Raw genomic sequence first — 17,746 nt, 5'->3', positions numbered from 1 at the left:
TAAGGTCCACGGAGAGGCCCTGGTGGCGGGGAGTTGGCTGGCAGTGACAGAGGTGAGAGGACGGAGGGGACCTGCACTTCCCATTTCCTCTCTACCCTCTCTAGCGGCCCACACCAGGGACTCAAGGCCACAGGACTGGGAGGAAGGTGTGGGAAAGTGCAGAGGTGCTTGGCCCCCTCGTGACATGCTCAGACGGGGGAGAAAGGGGATGACCTCTCCAGAGGCCGCAGAGGCAGTGTCAGTGGGCCCAGCAGGTGGCCAAAGGCTCAGCGGGCATCGGGCATAAGGGCTGATGGAGGTGCTCTTTATGAAAACTCCCCACAAGTGCCACGGACCAGGCCAGGCATGGATGCTTGAATTCAGTGTCCGGCACTCAGAGTGCTCTGGACAAGTACAGATCCCCTCCAGGCTGTGAGGCTCTGTGGTCACCACAACACCAGGGCCCTGAGACAGCCAAGCCCCAGCTGTCCTCCCTCGCCAGCTCCACTCCCAGCTCCAGGCCACACACGGGCTTCCAATGAGTCATCCCTGGCCCTTGCTCTTGGGGACCTCGCAGTCTGATGGGGAAGGTTCATAGGTAAACAGACAGTGACACCAGAGAAGAGGTGGCCCAGGGGAGCACCAGAGAGTCTGAGAGGGAGAGCTGCTGTTGGAACCAAGGGGGGAAGGTAGCAGTAAGAGTAATAGTTCCAGCAACGGTGACAACGACCATAATGACCTCTTGCTGGGCACACGGGCCAAGCGTGGGTCTGGGGGCGGGACTCATTGATCTCCTGACATCTATGGAGCACAGGGACTGTTTCCCCAGTTTGAAGATGAAGGGGAAGAAGGCACAGGGGGTCAGCAGTTGAGGCTAAGGACAAATTCCTACTCCCCAGTTACTGACGGCAGGACTCCTGGCCTTCACCTGTTCCAGATGACCTCCCCTCTAAAATGGCCCCGCGGCAGCCAGTGGTTCTCTGAGTGCTGTCCCTGGACCTGCAGCAGCTGCCACGTTCCTCAGACCTGCAGGCCAGAGGTGCTGGGGTTGGGCCCCAAGCCCGCGTTCTAATGTGCCGGTCAGCAGGCCCAGCGCTCCCTGAGTCTGAGCCACTGCACTGACCCAGCATTCCAGGCCCGGGCTGGACATTAGAGTCACCTGGGGGTCTAGAAAGAGCCCAGTGCGCAGGTCCTTTCCCTGACCCCAAGCTTTCGGAACCCTATCACTCAGTACTTCCAAGCTCCCTGGGTGATTCGGAGACGCAGGCCACTGTGACCCCACAGCCCCACACGGGTCTCTGTGTGTGCTGGTCCACGCGAGGCAAGGCTCTACCACAGGGTCACACCCGCAGTCCCCAGGCATAGCTCTTTAGAAGGATAGGACAGCCAGGCGGGATGGCATACCCTGGGACCCCGGCTACTCAGGAGGCTGAATCAGGAGGAGCCCAGGAACAAGGCAGCCTGGGTAACACAGCCAGATCAACATGGGTGGGGGGAGGTAGCCAAGTGGAGCCAGCAGAGCACCACGCAAACCTTCTGATTCCAAAATGCACACTGGCCTGCAGGGCCCAGGGCCACGCCCGCCTCCAGCAGGCAGGAGAGGGGCCTGGACTTTCCAGCATTCAGTCATACCACTTGTGCTTTAGAAGCCCCCTGCTTTTTAAATTATTGATGATCTCTAATGATAATATTTTAATCTAACTTCATAAATGTGACAAAAGTCAAATTATGCCTCTCCTTCAGGGGGGTCAGCCTCAGAGGTAGGTAAGGACCCCGTGAGCAGGAGTGGGCCGGGGCCCTGGCAGGCAGGCAAGTGGGGAGACAGGCTGGCAATGGACTCTACCAGGGGGCCCAGGACACCTCTCACCACCTCGGCTTGCCCTCTGGCAACAGGAAGAACTTTTCAGTTCCTGCTCAACAAGCATCTGAGGAGGTGAGAGAATATCTGGAGGGCTCAGGCTTTGGTGCAGCTGCTGAAACTGCCCCCCACCAGCAATTCCCGTTGACATCACACACACGCCCTGCTGTGGCGAGGCAAGGGTCCCCAACTACTCATTCTGAGCTCCTCAGTCCCATCCCCAGGTGGCTGGCCAGGGCAGTGTGCAAAGCACCTCTAAGGCCCAGGGCTAAGCAGCGAGTCCCACAGCTGATGGGTGGGTGCAGGCCTGCTGGGTGCCATCCCACTGGAGAGTGGTTCCTGGGCGTGCCCACCCCTCCATCTCTAGCACTCCACTGGCTCTCTCTGCTGGTCACTGGCCAGCTGTGTGCTCTGGCTTCCCGGTCTGGGAATGAGGATGGACCACCTTAGGGCACCCGTGGAAGGTGAACCCCACCGGGTACCCTCCAGAAATGCACCGCGCCCAGAGGTGCTATTGACTGTGTCACATGGAGCTTGCAAATAAGGACTGGAACATTCTGCAGTCTAAACATTGGTTGGACTTTGATGAATTCCATTGTTTCCCAACTTTTTGACCCTGGAGCTCTTTATTTCTGCTTGATAGCTCTGAGCACCCTAGAGAACACAGCTATTAGGGAAATATGTGCTGAGTTGCTGGAAGGAGGAGAGAAAGAAGAATCCATTCTGCCTGTGAGAAAAGCACCTTGCAGCAGGCCTTGAAGGATGGGTCGGGACCCAGCAGAAGTCAAACAGAGCACAACTCTCTGGAGGACACGGGCTGGTGACAGTCAGCCATGTAGGCCAGACCGGTGGCTATGGGGCAGGCCAGCCCGGAGGCTACAGGTATTGAGTACTAAGGTATTCAACCTTATTCTGAGGTCAAAGAGAACCTTCTAAGGTTTCCAATAGAAAGAATGACACAGTTGGATTTCTGTTTGGGAAAATTAATTTTGGAAGATTCTAAGAGCTGGAGGGAGGCTCTTCAGAGACCAGCTAGGAAGCAATGGTGTTGGCCCAGGGAAATACGTCAAGATCTGAGCAGGAGGAGTGGGGAGGGGTCAGGAGGAGCGGACCCCCAACGGTGCAGGGTGAGAAAGAGGTCTAGCAGCATCAAGAGGCCCCGAGGTGTCGGGCACAGCGATGCCACTTGCCTAGGGCTCGAGGAGCAAGTGCCTGCATGACCTCGAACAGGTACCTTCTGTGGTGTCTGTGGGACACCCTGAGGGATGACTCGGCAAAGACCAGGCTGGGCTGCAGTGACACATGAACCCCGTGTTTCAGTGTGTGCCCCAAGAGAGGTCCACTTCTGGTGCAAACGAAAACGTGGGCATCCCTCCCCATGCTGCAGCTCTGCCCTCAGGTCACATGACTAGAGAAGCGAGCCAGGGAGCCACAGGATGCCTCTAAGATGGGACCTGGAAGTTGAGCTGATACTCACATCCTATTGGCCATCCTATGGCTCTGTTCACCTGCAAGGGAGGCTGGGAGACACAGGAGCACATGGACTTCTGACGAGCCTGTCACTGCCACTCTGGCAGGGACTCTCAGGAGGCCTTTGGAACTGGAGACCAGGAGGCAGTCAAAGCTAGAGACATAAATTTGGGCATAACTGCTGAATGAGGCCACCTGGGAAGAGGGCAGAGAAGAGTGAGATAAAATGGTAACACCATAAATCCTTCTGCAGTGGTACTTAGGAATTTCCAGAGGATGACTCAAGATTTAGCCAAAAAGCCTCTTGTTTCCAAATATCGGATTATTTGCTGTCATGCAGACAAAGCATCCAGATCTTTTGCTGAATCTCTCAGTTTCCATATGGTTGCATGGCATCACCCTGGCAGCCAAAATCCACTGGCAAGTGTCTGAACGCTGCGGCTCCCTGACACTGTCAGGGTGCAGGCCTCTCTGGAGGAGGGGGCTTCAAAGCCCTCCACTCTGATCGATGTTTTGAAAGTGGCCTCTCGGTATTCTTGCTTTTATTAAGATTCATTTCAGAAATCAAAAATTTTTGCTACCAAATTATTGAATAAGGAATCGATGCTTCATTCCAGAAGTGGACCTCTCTTGGGGTGCAAATGCTTCACTTAAATTTAAGAATTCTCACAAATAAATTTTTGGTTGAAAATTGTGGCTTGAAGGATTTCAGCTTAGGGTTTTTTTACAACTGGCTGTTTTCCAGGGAAGGGCCTTGCCTTCATCAAGACCAGCAGAGAAGCTGGACGCGCCTCCAGACTGGCCCTTGCAAGACTCTTTCCTGCAACAGCATGTCTTCCTCTGAGGACACAAAGGTCGTGGGACAGGGGTCAGGTGTGCTCACCACTGTGTTTCCAGAAGCTGCACGGTGCTGGGCGCACAGTGGACACTGACTCAGTATTTATAGGTGAGTGGATGGGCAAATAATAGATAGATAAAGCACTTGTCAAACTGACAACTTCTAGATCTAAGTTCATAAACCTCCCACAGTGGCCAGCAATCTGGTAGAAGGGAAGAGCACTGTTTTGGGGTCATCTTTCCACTGACCAAGATTCAAACACTTTGCAAAGCCTTCTCTAGGATGCTGCATGTCCTCCTCGGCTAAGTGAGGTCCATCTGGTCCCAAGGTGCCCTTGTCAGCCTGGCACCCTGCCACCTGTGCCCCACCACCTGCACCCCAACTCTTGCCCACCACATTCCCCATCAGAGGTCTACTCCTGGGCTCAGAACTCCCAACTATGGCCAGGTGAGGTCAGCAAGGCCTCTCCCCTGCAGGCTGTTATAATGCTGCACAGAACTGACACATACGACCACTTCCACACTGGAAATCCTGCAACAGCGTACGCCAGCATTAGACGGGTCTGTGCTTGAAAACAGCTGGACTTGAGGGAGCACCAGCGGTGCCTGCAGGATTCCGCCCGGGCTTTCTCCACACGGCCCTCCTGGCTGGACGGGCTGGGACAGTCTCAGGCTGCAGCAGGTCTCAAGCACAGGAACTGCTGGGCTACAGCTGAAGCGATCTAGAAGAGTGGGTGATGCATCTAGTCACATCTACAGCAGGCGTGGGGATCCCAGAGGCCTCGGAGAGTGGCCCTGAGGCAGTGTGCACACACAGGACGCACTAAATGCCAACTGAGAAGTAAGAACCGGGCAGATTGGAAACGGCCTCAATTGTGAATGTTCCCCCTATCTGCACAAAGGTCTGACAGAGTACAGACCTTACTGGGTGGAGCTGTTTGAGGATGATGTCTGATCAAACACCAGCACCCTCTGTGCTCTGCAGACACAGGGGTACAAAACCCAGGCTGAAAAATAATTAGAAATTTAAAACAAACAACCTGAGCATCAGCAACCGCACACAGGACAAGACTCCCCAAGTTTAGCCCCGGCAAGCTGCTAAACAGGAACAAAACCAGCGACAGTCTTCTGGGGGACTCAAAATCCACTGGCACAACATATTGCTTAAAATGTTCAGTTTTCAACAAAGAAATGTGAAAAATGCAAAGGAACAAGAAAATATGATCTCTCCCCTGTGGAAACAGGCAGCGTCTGAGGGAGAAGTTGGATTTGGTAGTAAAACAAGCATGCTATTATAAATGTGATCAAAGTATTAAAGGAAAGTATGATAATAATAAATCAATGAATAAGCAAAATTTTCCCATTATTTTACTCTGACTCCAGACTTCCCCTTGGGTTCTTTCACATCACTTTTTCTCCTTATTAAGATGACTTATTGACTTATTGTGGAACTTTTCCTTAATCCTTTGATCACATTTATAATAGTTTTTCTTTGTTCATTCAATTTATTACCAAGTCCAACCTTTGGAGACCCTCATAGGCTGCCTCCCCATGGAGTATAGATTGCATTTTCCTGTTTCTTTACATTTCTCACATTTTTTTGTAGTATATTTTACTAATAGACTCACCAAAAAAATACTAAAGGAAGCCCATCAGGTAGAAATGAGATGGTACAGGACAGATGGTAAGTTAAATCCATAAGAAGAAATAAGAAACACCAGAAATGGCAAATATGACAGTTAATGTGAAATACTCTATAAATATATTTTAAGTTACTTAAAAGAGACAGCGATAATTATAACAGTACATTGTTGGGTTTGTAACAACAAGAAGATACAATATATATGTGCCATCTGCATGTGCCAAGAATTGCACAGTCAGCAGGGGGTGAAGCTATACTGAAACAAATTTTCTAGATTTGGTCAGAAGTAAATTGATATTAATCTGAAGTAGATTGTAACTGTTAAGAGTATTTTGTAGTTCCTTAAGCAATCACTAAGAAAATAACTAAAAATACATATTCTTTAAAAGAATAATTTACATGGGACACTAAAATATTTACTTAACACAAAATAAAGGAGCAAAGAAGGAACAGAGAAATGAGATACCCAAAAACCATGAGACATAAAGAAGAATAACAAAAATTATAAATGCAATGGAATATAGATTACATTAAATATGACTAGTTAAACACCCTTATCAAAGGCAGAGATTTTCAGACTGGACCAATAAACAAGATACAACTATATACTCTCTGTAAGTCACATCTTAGATTCAAAGACACAAATAGGTTAAAGGAACAATCAGACCATGAAAGCAATAGCCACAGAAAACTGGGAAGTGATTATTTTAATATTTAACAAAATAAACTTTAAGTCAAAAAGTACTGCCATCAACAAAGAGGGTCGAAGCATAATGATAAGAGTGGACATATCAAAAAATACAGAAATTATAAACATATACACTCCTCATAACAAAGCCTCAAAATACGCAAAGCAAAACTAACAGGATCAAAAGGAGAACCAGACAATTTTACAATAGTAGTTGAAGAATAGCCACTCTGAATAAGTGATAAAACCATGAGGACATAAACAACTCATGGGACCAGCCCACCCATGGCCCCAGGACAGCAGGACATGTGCTCTTTTTGAGCATTTGTGGAATTTTATAGGATGCGAGATGCGCCAGAAATACAAAAGGATGAAAATCTTGTGGAACACGCTCCCCAGCTACAGTGGGACTGCACTGCATTGTAACAGAAAAATCTGTGAGAGCCCTGTAACTCAGAACTGAAATACACAGGTCCAAATCCACAGCTCCAGGGCCAAAGGAGAAAGCATGACAGAAATTAGAAGATATTTGACAGTGAAAATCAACCACAATACAAGAAAAATGTTGGAGTGCCTAGAGAGGGATTTATACCCTAAATTCTTATGTCAGAAGAAGAGAAAGTCCTAAATAGCCTCGGTTTCTATTTGAAGGAAACCAGAAAAAGAGGAGTGATCTAAGCCAGAAGCTGAAGAAAGGAAGCTGGCTGGGATGGTCTGAAAAGTTTCCTGATACAACACCAATAAGCAAAACATTTTCAAATACAGCCACAAACCGTTTGAAATGAAATTAACAATTCATTCACAGTAGCATCAAAAAATGCTTAGGAGGGGCTGGGGAGACAGCTCAGTCGGTAGAGTGCTTGCCTTGTAAGTACAAGGCCCTGGGTTCGATCCCCAGCACCCAAAAAAAAAAAAAATGCTTAGGAATGAATTCAACAAAGAAATGCAAGACCCCCATGGAAATCTACCAACCCTGCTGAGATGAACTACAGATTACTGAAATAAATGGAGAACATTCCACATTCCTGGATTAGAGATTCAGTACTGTCAAGATGAAAATTCTCCAAAAATTTATCTGTTGTTTCAATGTAATTCCTATCAAAATTTCATTGGGTTGTTTTTTTTTGTACCAGAAATTAACCCAGGAGCCCTTAACCACTGAGCCAAATCTCCAGCATTAACCCAGAAGCCTTAACCACTGGGCCACATCCCCAGCATTAACCCAGAAGCCTTAACCACTGGGCCACATCCCCAGCATGAACCCAGAAGCCTTAACCACTGGGCCACATCCCCAGCATGAACCCAGAAGCCTTAACCACTGGGCCACATCCCCAGCATGAACCCAGAAGCCTTAACCACTGGGCCACATCCCCAGCATGAACCCAGAAGCCTTAACCACTGGGCCACATCCCCAGCATGAACCCAGAAGCCTTAACCACTGGGCCACATCCCCAGCATGAACCCAGAAGCCTTAACCACTGAGCCACATCCCCAGCCCTATTTTGTATTTCATTAGAGACAGGGTCTCACTGAGTTGCTTAGTGCCTTGCTCTTGCTGAGGATGGCTTTGAACTTGCCATCCTCCTGCCTCAGCCTCCTGAGTAGCTGGGATTACAGGCATGCGCCACCATGCCTGGCTCATTAGGATTTTTTTAAAAATGAGACTAGTTAGCTGATCTCAAGGTTTAAATAAAAGGACAAAAGACCGAGAAATGCTCAAACACAATTCTTTTAAAGAATGAAGTTGGAGACATAACACCTGATTCCAAACTTACTAGTTACACTCAGTGATCAAGACGGTGGGGCATGCCTGGAATGATCGATGTATGGATAATGGGACAGAATGAAGGTCAGAATCAAACCCTCACCAACAGTTCTGGGTAATTGATGGTTCAATAGGGAAAGAATAGACTTACATGTAGAATACATAAAGAATCCTGAAAACTTAAGACACCGCCCCCCACACACCTTCTCTAAGCATAGAAAGAAAAGTGAAGAGACATTTTGCCAGAGAGGAATGTGTGAATGGCAGTTAAGCACAGGAGATGCTCAGCTTTATTAGTCATGATGAAAATGCCGACCCAAAGCCAGGCGGGATGCTGTCCCGCGGCACTGCGTGACGTGGTGAAGGCAGGGCTGGGCACGTGCCCCGACACAGCCACCGGCGGGGGCAGTTTTTAAAAGAGAGCATGAACCTGGCACTGCTGGCCTCTGGCGCCTCACGCTCCTCCTCTGTGGAGGGACGCTGCCGATGACACCCCTTCACAGGTATGAGAGCGATTCCACACCCAAGACCCGCGGGAAACAAAACAGGCATCGCCACAGGACTTGTCTGTGGCTGTCCCCATCAGGGTCCTTCACAGCCGCCGAAAGCTGGAGGCTATTCGAACATCAGCCAACGGCGGGCTGGCTGGAGGGGGCAGGCGCACAGTGAGGTCCCGGCTACCAAGGAAGAGGAATGAGCGACAGGCGAGAACACAGAAGAACCTCAAACATGGACCCACGCGGAAGAAAACCAGGCACAGCACGCTACAGATCGCACGACCCCATTCATGTGAAGTGTCCAGAAAAGGCACCCCCGATGCCTTCGAAAGCAGGGCCGTGGTCGCGGGGGCCAGGGTGGGACGGGGACCTGAGGCGAGAGCCACGGGTGTGGGGTGGCTGCACTCTGCAGCTGGCTGGCAGTGGGGACAGATCCATAAATTTACTAAAAACCATGGGATACACACTTAGAGTTTTATGGTGTGTAAGTTATACCTCAATAAAATTGTTTTTTTAAAGAAGGAAACGAGCTTCAGGCTTTCATTGACCACTCAGCTGCCACGGCTCCAGCAACCACGCGTGCCAGTTTCATGCCAGCATCTGGGGACAGAGTGGAGGAGAACCAGCAGCCGAGGGTGATGGGAAGGGGCAAGTACTGCCCACCTGGCTCACCTCCCCTGTCAGCCGCCACAGCCCTGGGAGGTGGGCACCACCCAAATGAGAAGGGGCCCAGCCGGGGCTGAGGAGGTTCGCCTCCCCCAACTCCGTCTCCCCAGCCCCCCGTCTTCAGGGCCCTGTGCACCTCCTGCTGCCAGCTTCCCGGCCCTCTACCCAGAGGCACACGGCTCTGTGCCCAGGCTGGCTTCTGGGGAGCCTGTGTCACCCACCCTGTTAGACCTTGAGGGCCGAAGAGAACGGGGGTCTACGGTGAGGTGATGCCTGTCCCTCAAAAGGCCAAGAGCAAGTCCCGACCCTCAGGAGCTGAGCATGGGGCCTTATGAAGACGCAGGGCCTCTGCAGAGGCGATTATGTCACGGCTCTCAAGAAGGGATCCACCTGAGACATAAAAATGTGAAAGCAAATGAAAATTTTCTTAAAAGAAATTAGTCTGGATTTCAAGTGGGTCCTAAGTTCCCTGACACACATCCTTATGAGAGACAGAAAAGTAGCCGCAGAGGGGCAGCCATGTGCAGATGGAGGCAGAGCCTGGCGGGACCCAGGAGCAAGCACCAGGAGCCGGAGGCTGGAGCCGCCATGCCCAGAGACCCGAGCAACCAGCTGCCGCCTCCACTTCAGACTGGCCTCCTCACCTGGGCAGAATGAATTCCCGTTGTTTTAAGTCACCTAGTTGGTGGCCATTTGCTGTGACAGTCACAGGAGAGGGACATGGGGTCCATGCCCAATTCATGTCTGCACCTCAGTCCCCGTTCGGGGCTGGCCCCGTAGGCTTCCGTCCAGAGGACCCGATGTGTGTGACCCCAGATCTCACTGTTCCTTGGAGTCATCAGCTGGAGCTCCTTCTCTGAGACGGCCAGACAAGTCTGATGGATGATTTTATCTTTTCTAGAAAATCGGATATCGGACCAGTGACCCGGGGGCCACCTGTTACTTCTGCTGCTCGCTCTGCATAGCAAGCTCTCCGCAGCTCTTACAGAGGCTCTTGTCATCAAAGCAAAGCCACTGCCAGGAGAAAGGCCACTTGGAAGGAATTCACACGGAGCGGAAATCAAAACGCCGTGGTAAATACCAGGAGATGGTGCGCCGGGCTTTCAGTTCAAGAGCACAGAGGGGCCTCCTGAAGCTGGAGGCGGAACACAGGTGTGTTCACTGTGAGAATCTCAGAGCTTCACCTCCTGGAAGGTGCCCTTTCCAGTGCATGGATTTTATTTCAATCAACCATCTGGGTGCAGTGGTACAGTCTGTAATCCCAGCAACTCCAGAGGCTAAGGCAGGAGGATCACAAGTTCAACACCAGCCTCGGCAATTTAGCAAGGTCCTAAGCAACACAGAGCTTCTCTCAAATTAAAAAATATAAAGGGTTGGGGACTTAGCTCAGTAGTAAAGTGTCCCTGGGTTCGATCCCAGAACCAAAAATAAAAATAAACAAATGGAACTAATTATGAACGTAAATTAGTTTCACCTGATACATAACAAAACTTCACATATAATTGGAATAAAGTGCTGTTTTTTAAGGCCAGCCAAGTACAAGTGCAGGCTCATGGTATAGGGTTTTCTGGAACAACTTTTCCAACAGGATTCGGGAGTAGTGCAACATATCACTTACAGCACCATGGTGATGGTGAGTTCTGTGCAAGGCAGCTGGGCTAAGGGGTACCCAGCCGGCGGGTGACATTCCTAAGGGGGCACCTGGATGGCGCCACATTTGAATGACAGCAGTCAGTAGGGCAGGTAGGTGGCCATCATCCCATCCACTGGGGGCTTGGGTAGAGCAATTAGGAGGAGGAAGTTTGAAGTTTATCCCTGTTGATTTCTTGAGCTAAGATATCCATCTTTTCCTACCCTGGATGCTCCTGGTTCCCAGGACTGCAGACCTAAGACCAGTTCTCTGGTCTCAGGGTTTCAAACTACAACACTGATTCTTTTCTGAATCTCCAGCTTACAGCAGGCAGATCAAAGGACCACTCAGTCTCCATGACCATGCAAGCAGATGCCTCTTAGAACCTGATTCTAGAAAGAGATACTTCCTGCTTGTGCTTCTCTGGAGATGGCTGATCAGCACAAGCATAAGGGAGACTTGTTTCTCAGGTGCATTCGAGGGCTCCGCCATATTTAGCGTGTTCTTTGGGGATTCTCAGCTCATCCTTCAGGATCCCTAGAAGAGAAGGACTTGGCAGAGCCAGAATCCTGCATTTCCAGGTGCCTCACTGTCCTCAAGCTCAAAACCAGCTTCTCCTGGTTCCCACGTCTCCTCAGAGGGGCTGTGGTGGGACTAAATGAGACGAGAGCGGCTTTGTAGGGGTAAAAGCGTCCTAAGGCCACAGTGGACCAACAGCCAGCAGCTAGTGTCACCAACATGTGTTAGGGGACGTCAGCCTTAGAAGGAAGGAAACCCCAGATGGGTCTCGAGGATGCCATGCAGGGAGACAACCGGCCACCACAGGACGAGTGCTCCGGGATGCCTCCGGCATGCAGAACCCGGAGGAGCCGCCGTCATGGACACAGAGCAGAGCGGTGGCTGGGGCTGGGAAGGAGCAGGGGAGCTGCTGTCGCAGAGCTGCAGCTCCACAGGATGGGGGAGTTCCGGGGTGAACAGTGGTGACGGCGGCACAGCAGTGTGTGTGTGCCACGCCAGGAGCTGGGCACAGGCTGGGTCCGAACTGGGCACTTACAAAGGTCGGGACAGCCAGTTTTACCTCCATGTCTTTTAGCACAGATTTTTTAAACACATGGCAGATTACCTCCACCATTTCATCCTCACCTCCTCCCCTTCGTCCCCACCACGTTGGGGGCAGGGATGGCTCATGCCTTTCACCACATGCTGATCTAATCCGCTGGGAATGTCCACCACGAGTTCCTGGTCGAGATCACGGCTGAGCGGGAAACCATGCCAGAGCAATCAGTGGTGTCTGCCACGGGCGTGGGAATGCCAGCAGCCTCTGGTGGGGTCCTGGTCAGTGGTGTGCCGCCTCCCAGACACGTGCCTGCAGTAGGAGGCGGGGTGGGGGCTGCGTGCTGGGTGCGGGGCTTTCCGGCCTCAGGGATAACCTAAGCAGCCCCTTGGTAAGGGACTCAAGGAGAGAGGAGAGAGACCCTGAAACTTCAAGTGTGACTTCCAGTTCCCACAGAGCAGGCCTGCCACTGAGCCCTCGCCCCCGCAGGAGCTCCGGTTTTCCATGCAAAGGTGTAGGCAGCGTCCCCGCAACCTCTGCAGCCTGGAGAAATGCAATGTGGTTTGAATGGAAGAAAGGGTTGCCAAGCTGTCACGGCAAGTCAGTTGCGGTGATCACATGGGGATCCCCGTTCAGTAACTGTGCTAAGAGGTGACCGACCATATGATTGAAATGCATTTGTACTAAAAATATTTTAAAAGCCCTTCTCTTGATTTATACCCCAAAGAAAATGTCACAAAGGAGAATGAGTTTTCAACTCAAGTAGCACTTACTCCTGATCTAACTAAATTAGCTCTTTTGAACGGCCGGCTTTGCTCTGATGCCTGTAATAAAAATAACAATAATGTGCATTTAGAGGGCGTTTTATCCTCTCCAAAGCACAGATCTTTGTGGTGTGCAATTCCCCTCATCCAGGCTGCAGGTAGGCATGACAGGGAGTGGGAGAGGGGCCGCGGGCTCGAGCCCAGTGGCTGATCACATTCAGTAAAATTGGCACATTCCAAATGCTCGAGAATGCGGACGTCGGCACTGAAGGCTGAGGCGAATGTCCAGAAGCTGGGTCCTCCCTTCTGCTTTGGACTGAAGGTTTGTGTCCCCACAGATTCTTATGCTGAAGCTTCCAATACGATGGTATTTGGAGGTGGGGCCCCTGGGAAGGAAACAGGTTAGAGGAGGTCAGGAGTGGGGGTGTCCTAAGATGGGAACATGCTCCTGTAAGAGGAGATGCCGAAGAGCTTGCTCCTCCCTCTCACCAGAGAGGAGAGAGACGGTGCCCTGCTTCCTCTGAGGCCTGCTGTGGAGACGCCTGGAGATGTGGCTTCCAGGTTCAGCCCAGCCCTCGCCAGGGACAGCCTCAGGAGGCCTCCTCTCCACTGGGTAGTGTCGCCCCTTTCTGAACTGCCCACCTGGAAGTCCTGGGAGACTCATCCAAAACCAAACTGCCTGTGGCTCCCTCCACTCCTCCCAACTGCCCCCAGGCCTGGCACTGGCTCTTGAGCGATTGCTGAGCTCAGGTCCACTCCCCCTTGGCCTGGTCAGCTCCTTCCTGCTCATTTTCTAAAACTGACGCTCACTCAACAGCCAGCCACCAGGAACCCTATGCTGGCACCCACACCTGTGGGTGGTGCATCCCATGCCCCCAGCCCTGAGAGTCCATCACCGGGTGCTGCTGCTGCCTGTTTGCACACCCATCGCCCCCTTGACCACAGGCGGCTCCAGGGCAGAGCCTGGCAGTTACCCCTTCGGGACCACACAGAACAGCTTGACAGATGCACGCGGGACTGGGTTCAGCGTGGGGTGTACTGGTCGCCACCTGTAAGCTCAGTGTCACCACAGCTTCTGGGAGCTGATGGGAGCAGACCATCTCCAAAGTCCAGGGCCTCTGACAACCCTGTAGTTGTCTTTAGTTCACAGCCAGCCTGCAGTGCAAGGATCCTACCTCCCCTGGAAAGCTAACCCCAGACAGGCATGGGCGTTGAGCTCTAGCCCTGAACACCGCCAAAAATCACGGCCAGGACTGCTTATCAACATAGTTGTATGCACTTACCACACGCAGCCTCCTTGCACTGGGCTCCTCCTTCGGTTTTATGTCATAGAAGTAAAGAACCCGACTCTGAGAGGGACCTGCTTGGAGTCCCCTTGCCAGCAAGTGGCAGAGCTGGGATTGAATCCTGCATTTGCCAGACTCCAAAGCAGGAGGCTCCTCCCCAGCGTCTGGACCACCAAGAAGGCACTGGATGGTGGGGAGCAGGAGGGCAGTGCAGCCAGAAAGAGCTCGGCTGTTTGTCCCCTGGAGCTCAGGCCCCAGGACCAGTCCCTTCCCTGCAGGCATGGCCCTCGCTCTCCAGGGAGTCCTTGGCAGTTGACATCAGTTAAATTGCAAGTGACAGCCTCCCAGGCTGCGTGGGCAAAGGCACGGAGGCGTGAAACGGGAGGAGGCTGAGGGAACTGTGCCCCTCGGGCGGGGCCCTTGCTGGCAGGAAGCTGCTCAGTGGCACGAGGCTGGGGACTCCTACAGACTTTGGATCCTATTCTACGGGTGTGGGGAGTCGTGGCAGGGTCTGAGGCTGAGAGGGGCTTGGCCCATTGCCCTGGACAATGAGCTGTGTGCTGGCAGCTGTGCAGGTGGATGGGGGGGCCATCCCGTGCCCTGTCCTTCCAACTGCCAGCTCTTCCTTCTTCTCTCCAGGCTGACGCCCACAGTGCACCCCAACTCCACCCAACCCCACATCATCGTGGGCGCTGAGCCCATTCCGTACCTCCCCACAGTGACCAGGCTTTCTTGCCTCTGGCACCTGTGTCCCTCCCATGCACATAATACTGGCAATACAGACAAGCGTGGTGGGGAGACAGACCGGGCAGCACAGAGTATTTGCTTCACCACAGGAAACGGGGCTCCAGCAAGCTGGATCTGGCATTGGCGTTCATCCCAAGACCCCCTGGGGGGAACCGGCGAGGATGCTCACAGAACTTGGCAACTGCCAGGAGCTTCAGGGCGGGAGGCACCCTCCAGGTCAATTAGCAGGCAAAGGTCTAGGCCCCAGGGGGCAGAGCAGAAGGAGCAAACTACAGCCACCTGAGGGGCCCCAGGCAGGAGCTGTGTCCAAGGAGGAGCCCAGGTGCCTCCAGAAGTTAATCAGCAGGCAGCGAAGGAGGAAGCCACACTGGCCTGTCTCGCCCCACCCTCCACTCCTGCTGGGGCTTCTTTTGGTGGAAGTCAGAAGCCAATAGCCTGGTGAGTCCCCGGGGAGTTCTGCCTTCTGGGTTGCAGGCTGAGGGGGAAGCGCATGCCTCTGGACAGGGTGGCAGCCTCGGGCTGGGGTGGGCCTTTCCAGTGCTCAGGGGCCCAAGGACTGTGCTTGGCCCCCCACAGCACAAGGGAGGTGGAAACTTCTTTACCATCACTTGACACGAGACACACTAGGGCTACCAGGTGAAGGGTGTTGTGGTCTCATCTGAGTCCCCCCAGATTCACACCTTGAAGTCCCAACCACCACTACCTCAGAATGTCACTGTGGGTAAGCAAGGTCTTCCCAGCAGTGACTGGGGTAAGATGGGTCATTAAGGCAGCCCTAATCCAAACTGCCTGGAGTCCTAAGAAGAGATCAGGACACAGATGTGCATAGAAGACATGGAGAGGACTCCATCTGCAAGCCACGGACAGAGGCCTGGGCCACATCCCTACCCTGCCACCCTCAGAGGGAACCAACCCCGTGATGTCTTGATTTGGGGCTTCTAGCTTCCCAAGCCGTGGCAAAAGCAATTCTGTTGAAGCCACTCAGTCCAGTACTTTGTCACGGAGCCACAGGAGACAACTCCAAAGGAACTGGCCAAAAGGAACACAGCCAGTAAGTGGTGATCTGGGAGTGAGGCCAGGGCTGTCCCCCTTCAGAGCCTGCAGGCCAGTCCTTGTCCCCATGCTGGGCCGAGGGATGCCCTGTCTGAGCCAGCAATGCCCCTCCAGCCCCAGCCCACATTCACGGATGGGTATGACATGGGTGTCGCCATATCCCCTGTTAAGGGCCCGAGGGGCTCCCTGTGGACCTAGAGATCTTGTTCCCACTGTGCCAGGAAAGGCCCTCACAAGGAGCAGCGTCTGCCAGGCCCAGACACAGCTGGGGCCAGGCAGGCAGAGCCCCTCGTCCCCCAGGTCAGAATTCAAGGTGACTGGGTGGCCCAGTGGTCCTTTCATGGGGAACAACAGTGCTTCTCAGAGACTCCCAGGCCAAAAGAGGGGGTCAAGAGGATGCCCCAGGTACTCTAGCTTGGGGGCTGGGCTCTGTTCTCTACTCGGATATGAATCACAAGCACTTGGGCTGAAGACCCGAATACAAGGATTTTTTTAAAAGCTTTTCAACTACTAAGCAGTAGGTAGCAGTTTCCGGAGGTTGCTCCAACAAAGCCTGGCAGGCCAGGAGGCCAGAGGTCGAGAGACAGGTGCCAACGGGGCTAGTTCCTTCTGGGGCTACAGGAGAATCTGTCCCCAGCTGCTCCCTGGCCTCTGCTGTTCCTTGGCTCCTAGCTCCCTGCCTTCATTTCATACTCTGCCAAGTGTGTCCCTATGTCCCCCTTTTTATAAGGACACCAGTAGCTCTTAGGGACATTCTAATGACCCCTTTAAAGATCCACTCCGCAAATGAGGCTACATTCCAAGTTCAGGACTTAGACACACAGATCTACAGGCTGAGGGGACACAGTTGAACCCACAGTGCAACATGATCCACGCACAGCCAGTGCATGAAGCAGGAAGGCCCTGCCTCCCACGATCTCAGAACATGTGCCCAAGTGCAACCCAAGTGGCCGCCACCCGGGGCGAGAAACAACACCGCGGGCCCCTGAGAGGAATGTTTGGTCAGCGTTTTCACTGCTGTGACCAAAAGACCTGACAAGAACAGTTAGAGGAGGAAAAGTTTATCTGGGGGCTCACAGTTTCAAGGTCTCTGTCCATAGACGGCCAACTCCATTGCTCTGGGCCAAAGGTGAGGCAGGACATCATGGCAGAAGGGTGTGGCAGAGGAAAGCAGCTCCAAACATGGCACCAAGAAGCAGAGAGGAAGACTCCCCTCACTACAGACAAATTACATACCCAAGGCTCACCCTCGATGGCCCTCCTCCAGCCACAGCCTACCTGCCTAGAGTCGCCACCCAGTCAGTCCCCGTCAGGGGTTAACACACTGACCAGGGTAAGACCCTCACTTCACCTCTAAGCGTTCTTGCAGTCTCACGTGAGCCCTGTGGGGACACCTCACGTCTAAACCGTGGCAGTGCACAATGCCCTGTCTTCTCATGCCCCCAAGGTGACCAGGACCTGGATGCCGATGTCACCACTGCCTTGCTGGGCTGTGCAGTTACACCTGCACAGGGCTCAGCTTTGCCTGCTCTGAACATCACTCAGGGCTGCTTCTGTCACTCAGCATCCTGTCTGGGAGGCTGGTCCCTGTGTCCCCACATACCTTCCCATTGTTGCTGACTGCAGAAAGTCCTGCCCTGTGGGCACAGCACTGCCGCGCCCTTTCCCTGCACAAACATTCCACTGGTGGTGGCATCTCATGCCATCTGCTTTGACACGGGGGCGGGGCTGCCAGGAGTGTCTGCGGCAGGCACCCCGGCTGCTGGCGAGGCGGGAGGACCTAGGAGGGAACTGAGGCACCAGGGCCTGT

At 52.7% G+C, this 17,746-nt stretch overlaps 1 protein-coding gene across 1 annotated transcript in view; it reads right to left on the bottom strand.

The window, feature by feature from the left end:
* TADA2B (transcriptional adaptor 2B) overlaps positions 1-17,746 on the bottom strand; it is a 438,523-nt gene that overhangs the window by 316,037 nt on the left and 104,740 nt on the right. The gene's annotated exons all lie outside the window — the stretch shown is intronic.

The sequence above is a fragment of the Sciurus vulgaris genome, assembly GCF_902686455.1.
Source record: "Sciurus vulgaris genome assembly, chromosome: 9".
NCBI classification, from domain to species: domain Eukaryota; kingdom Metazoa; phylum Chordata; class Mammalia; order Rodentia; family Sciuridae; genus Sciurus; species Sciurus vulgaris.
The sequence above is the reverse complement of the archived record's forward strand: the minus strand, read 5'-3'. Positions and strand labels throughout refer to the sequence as shown.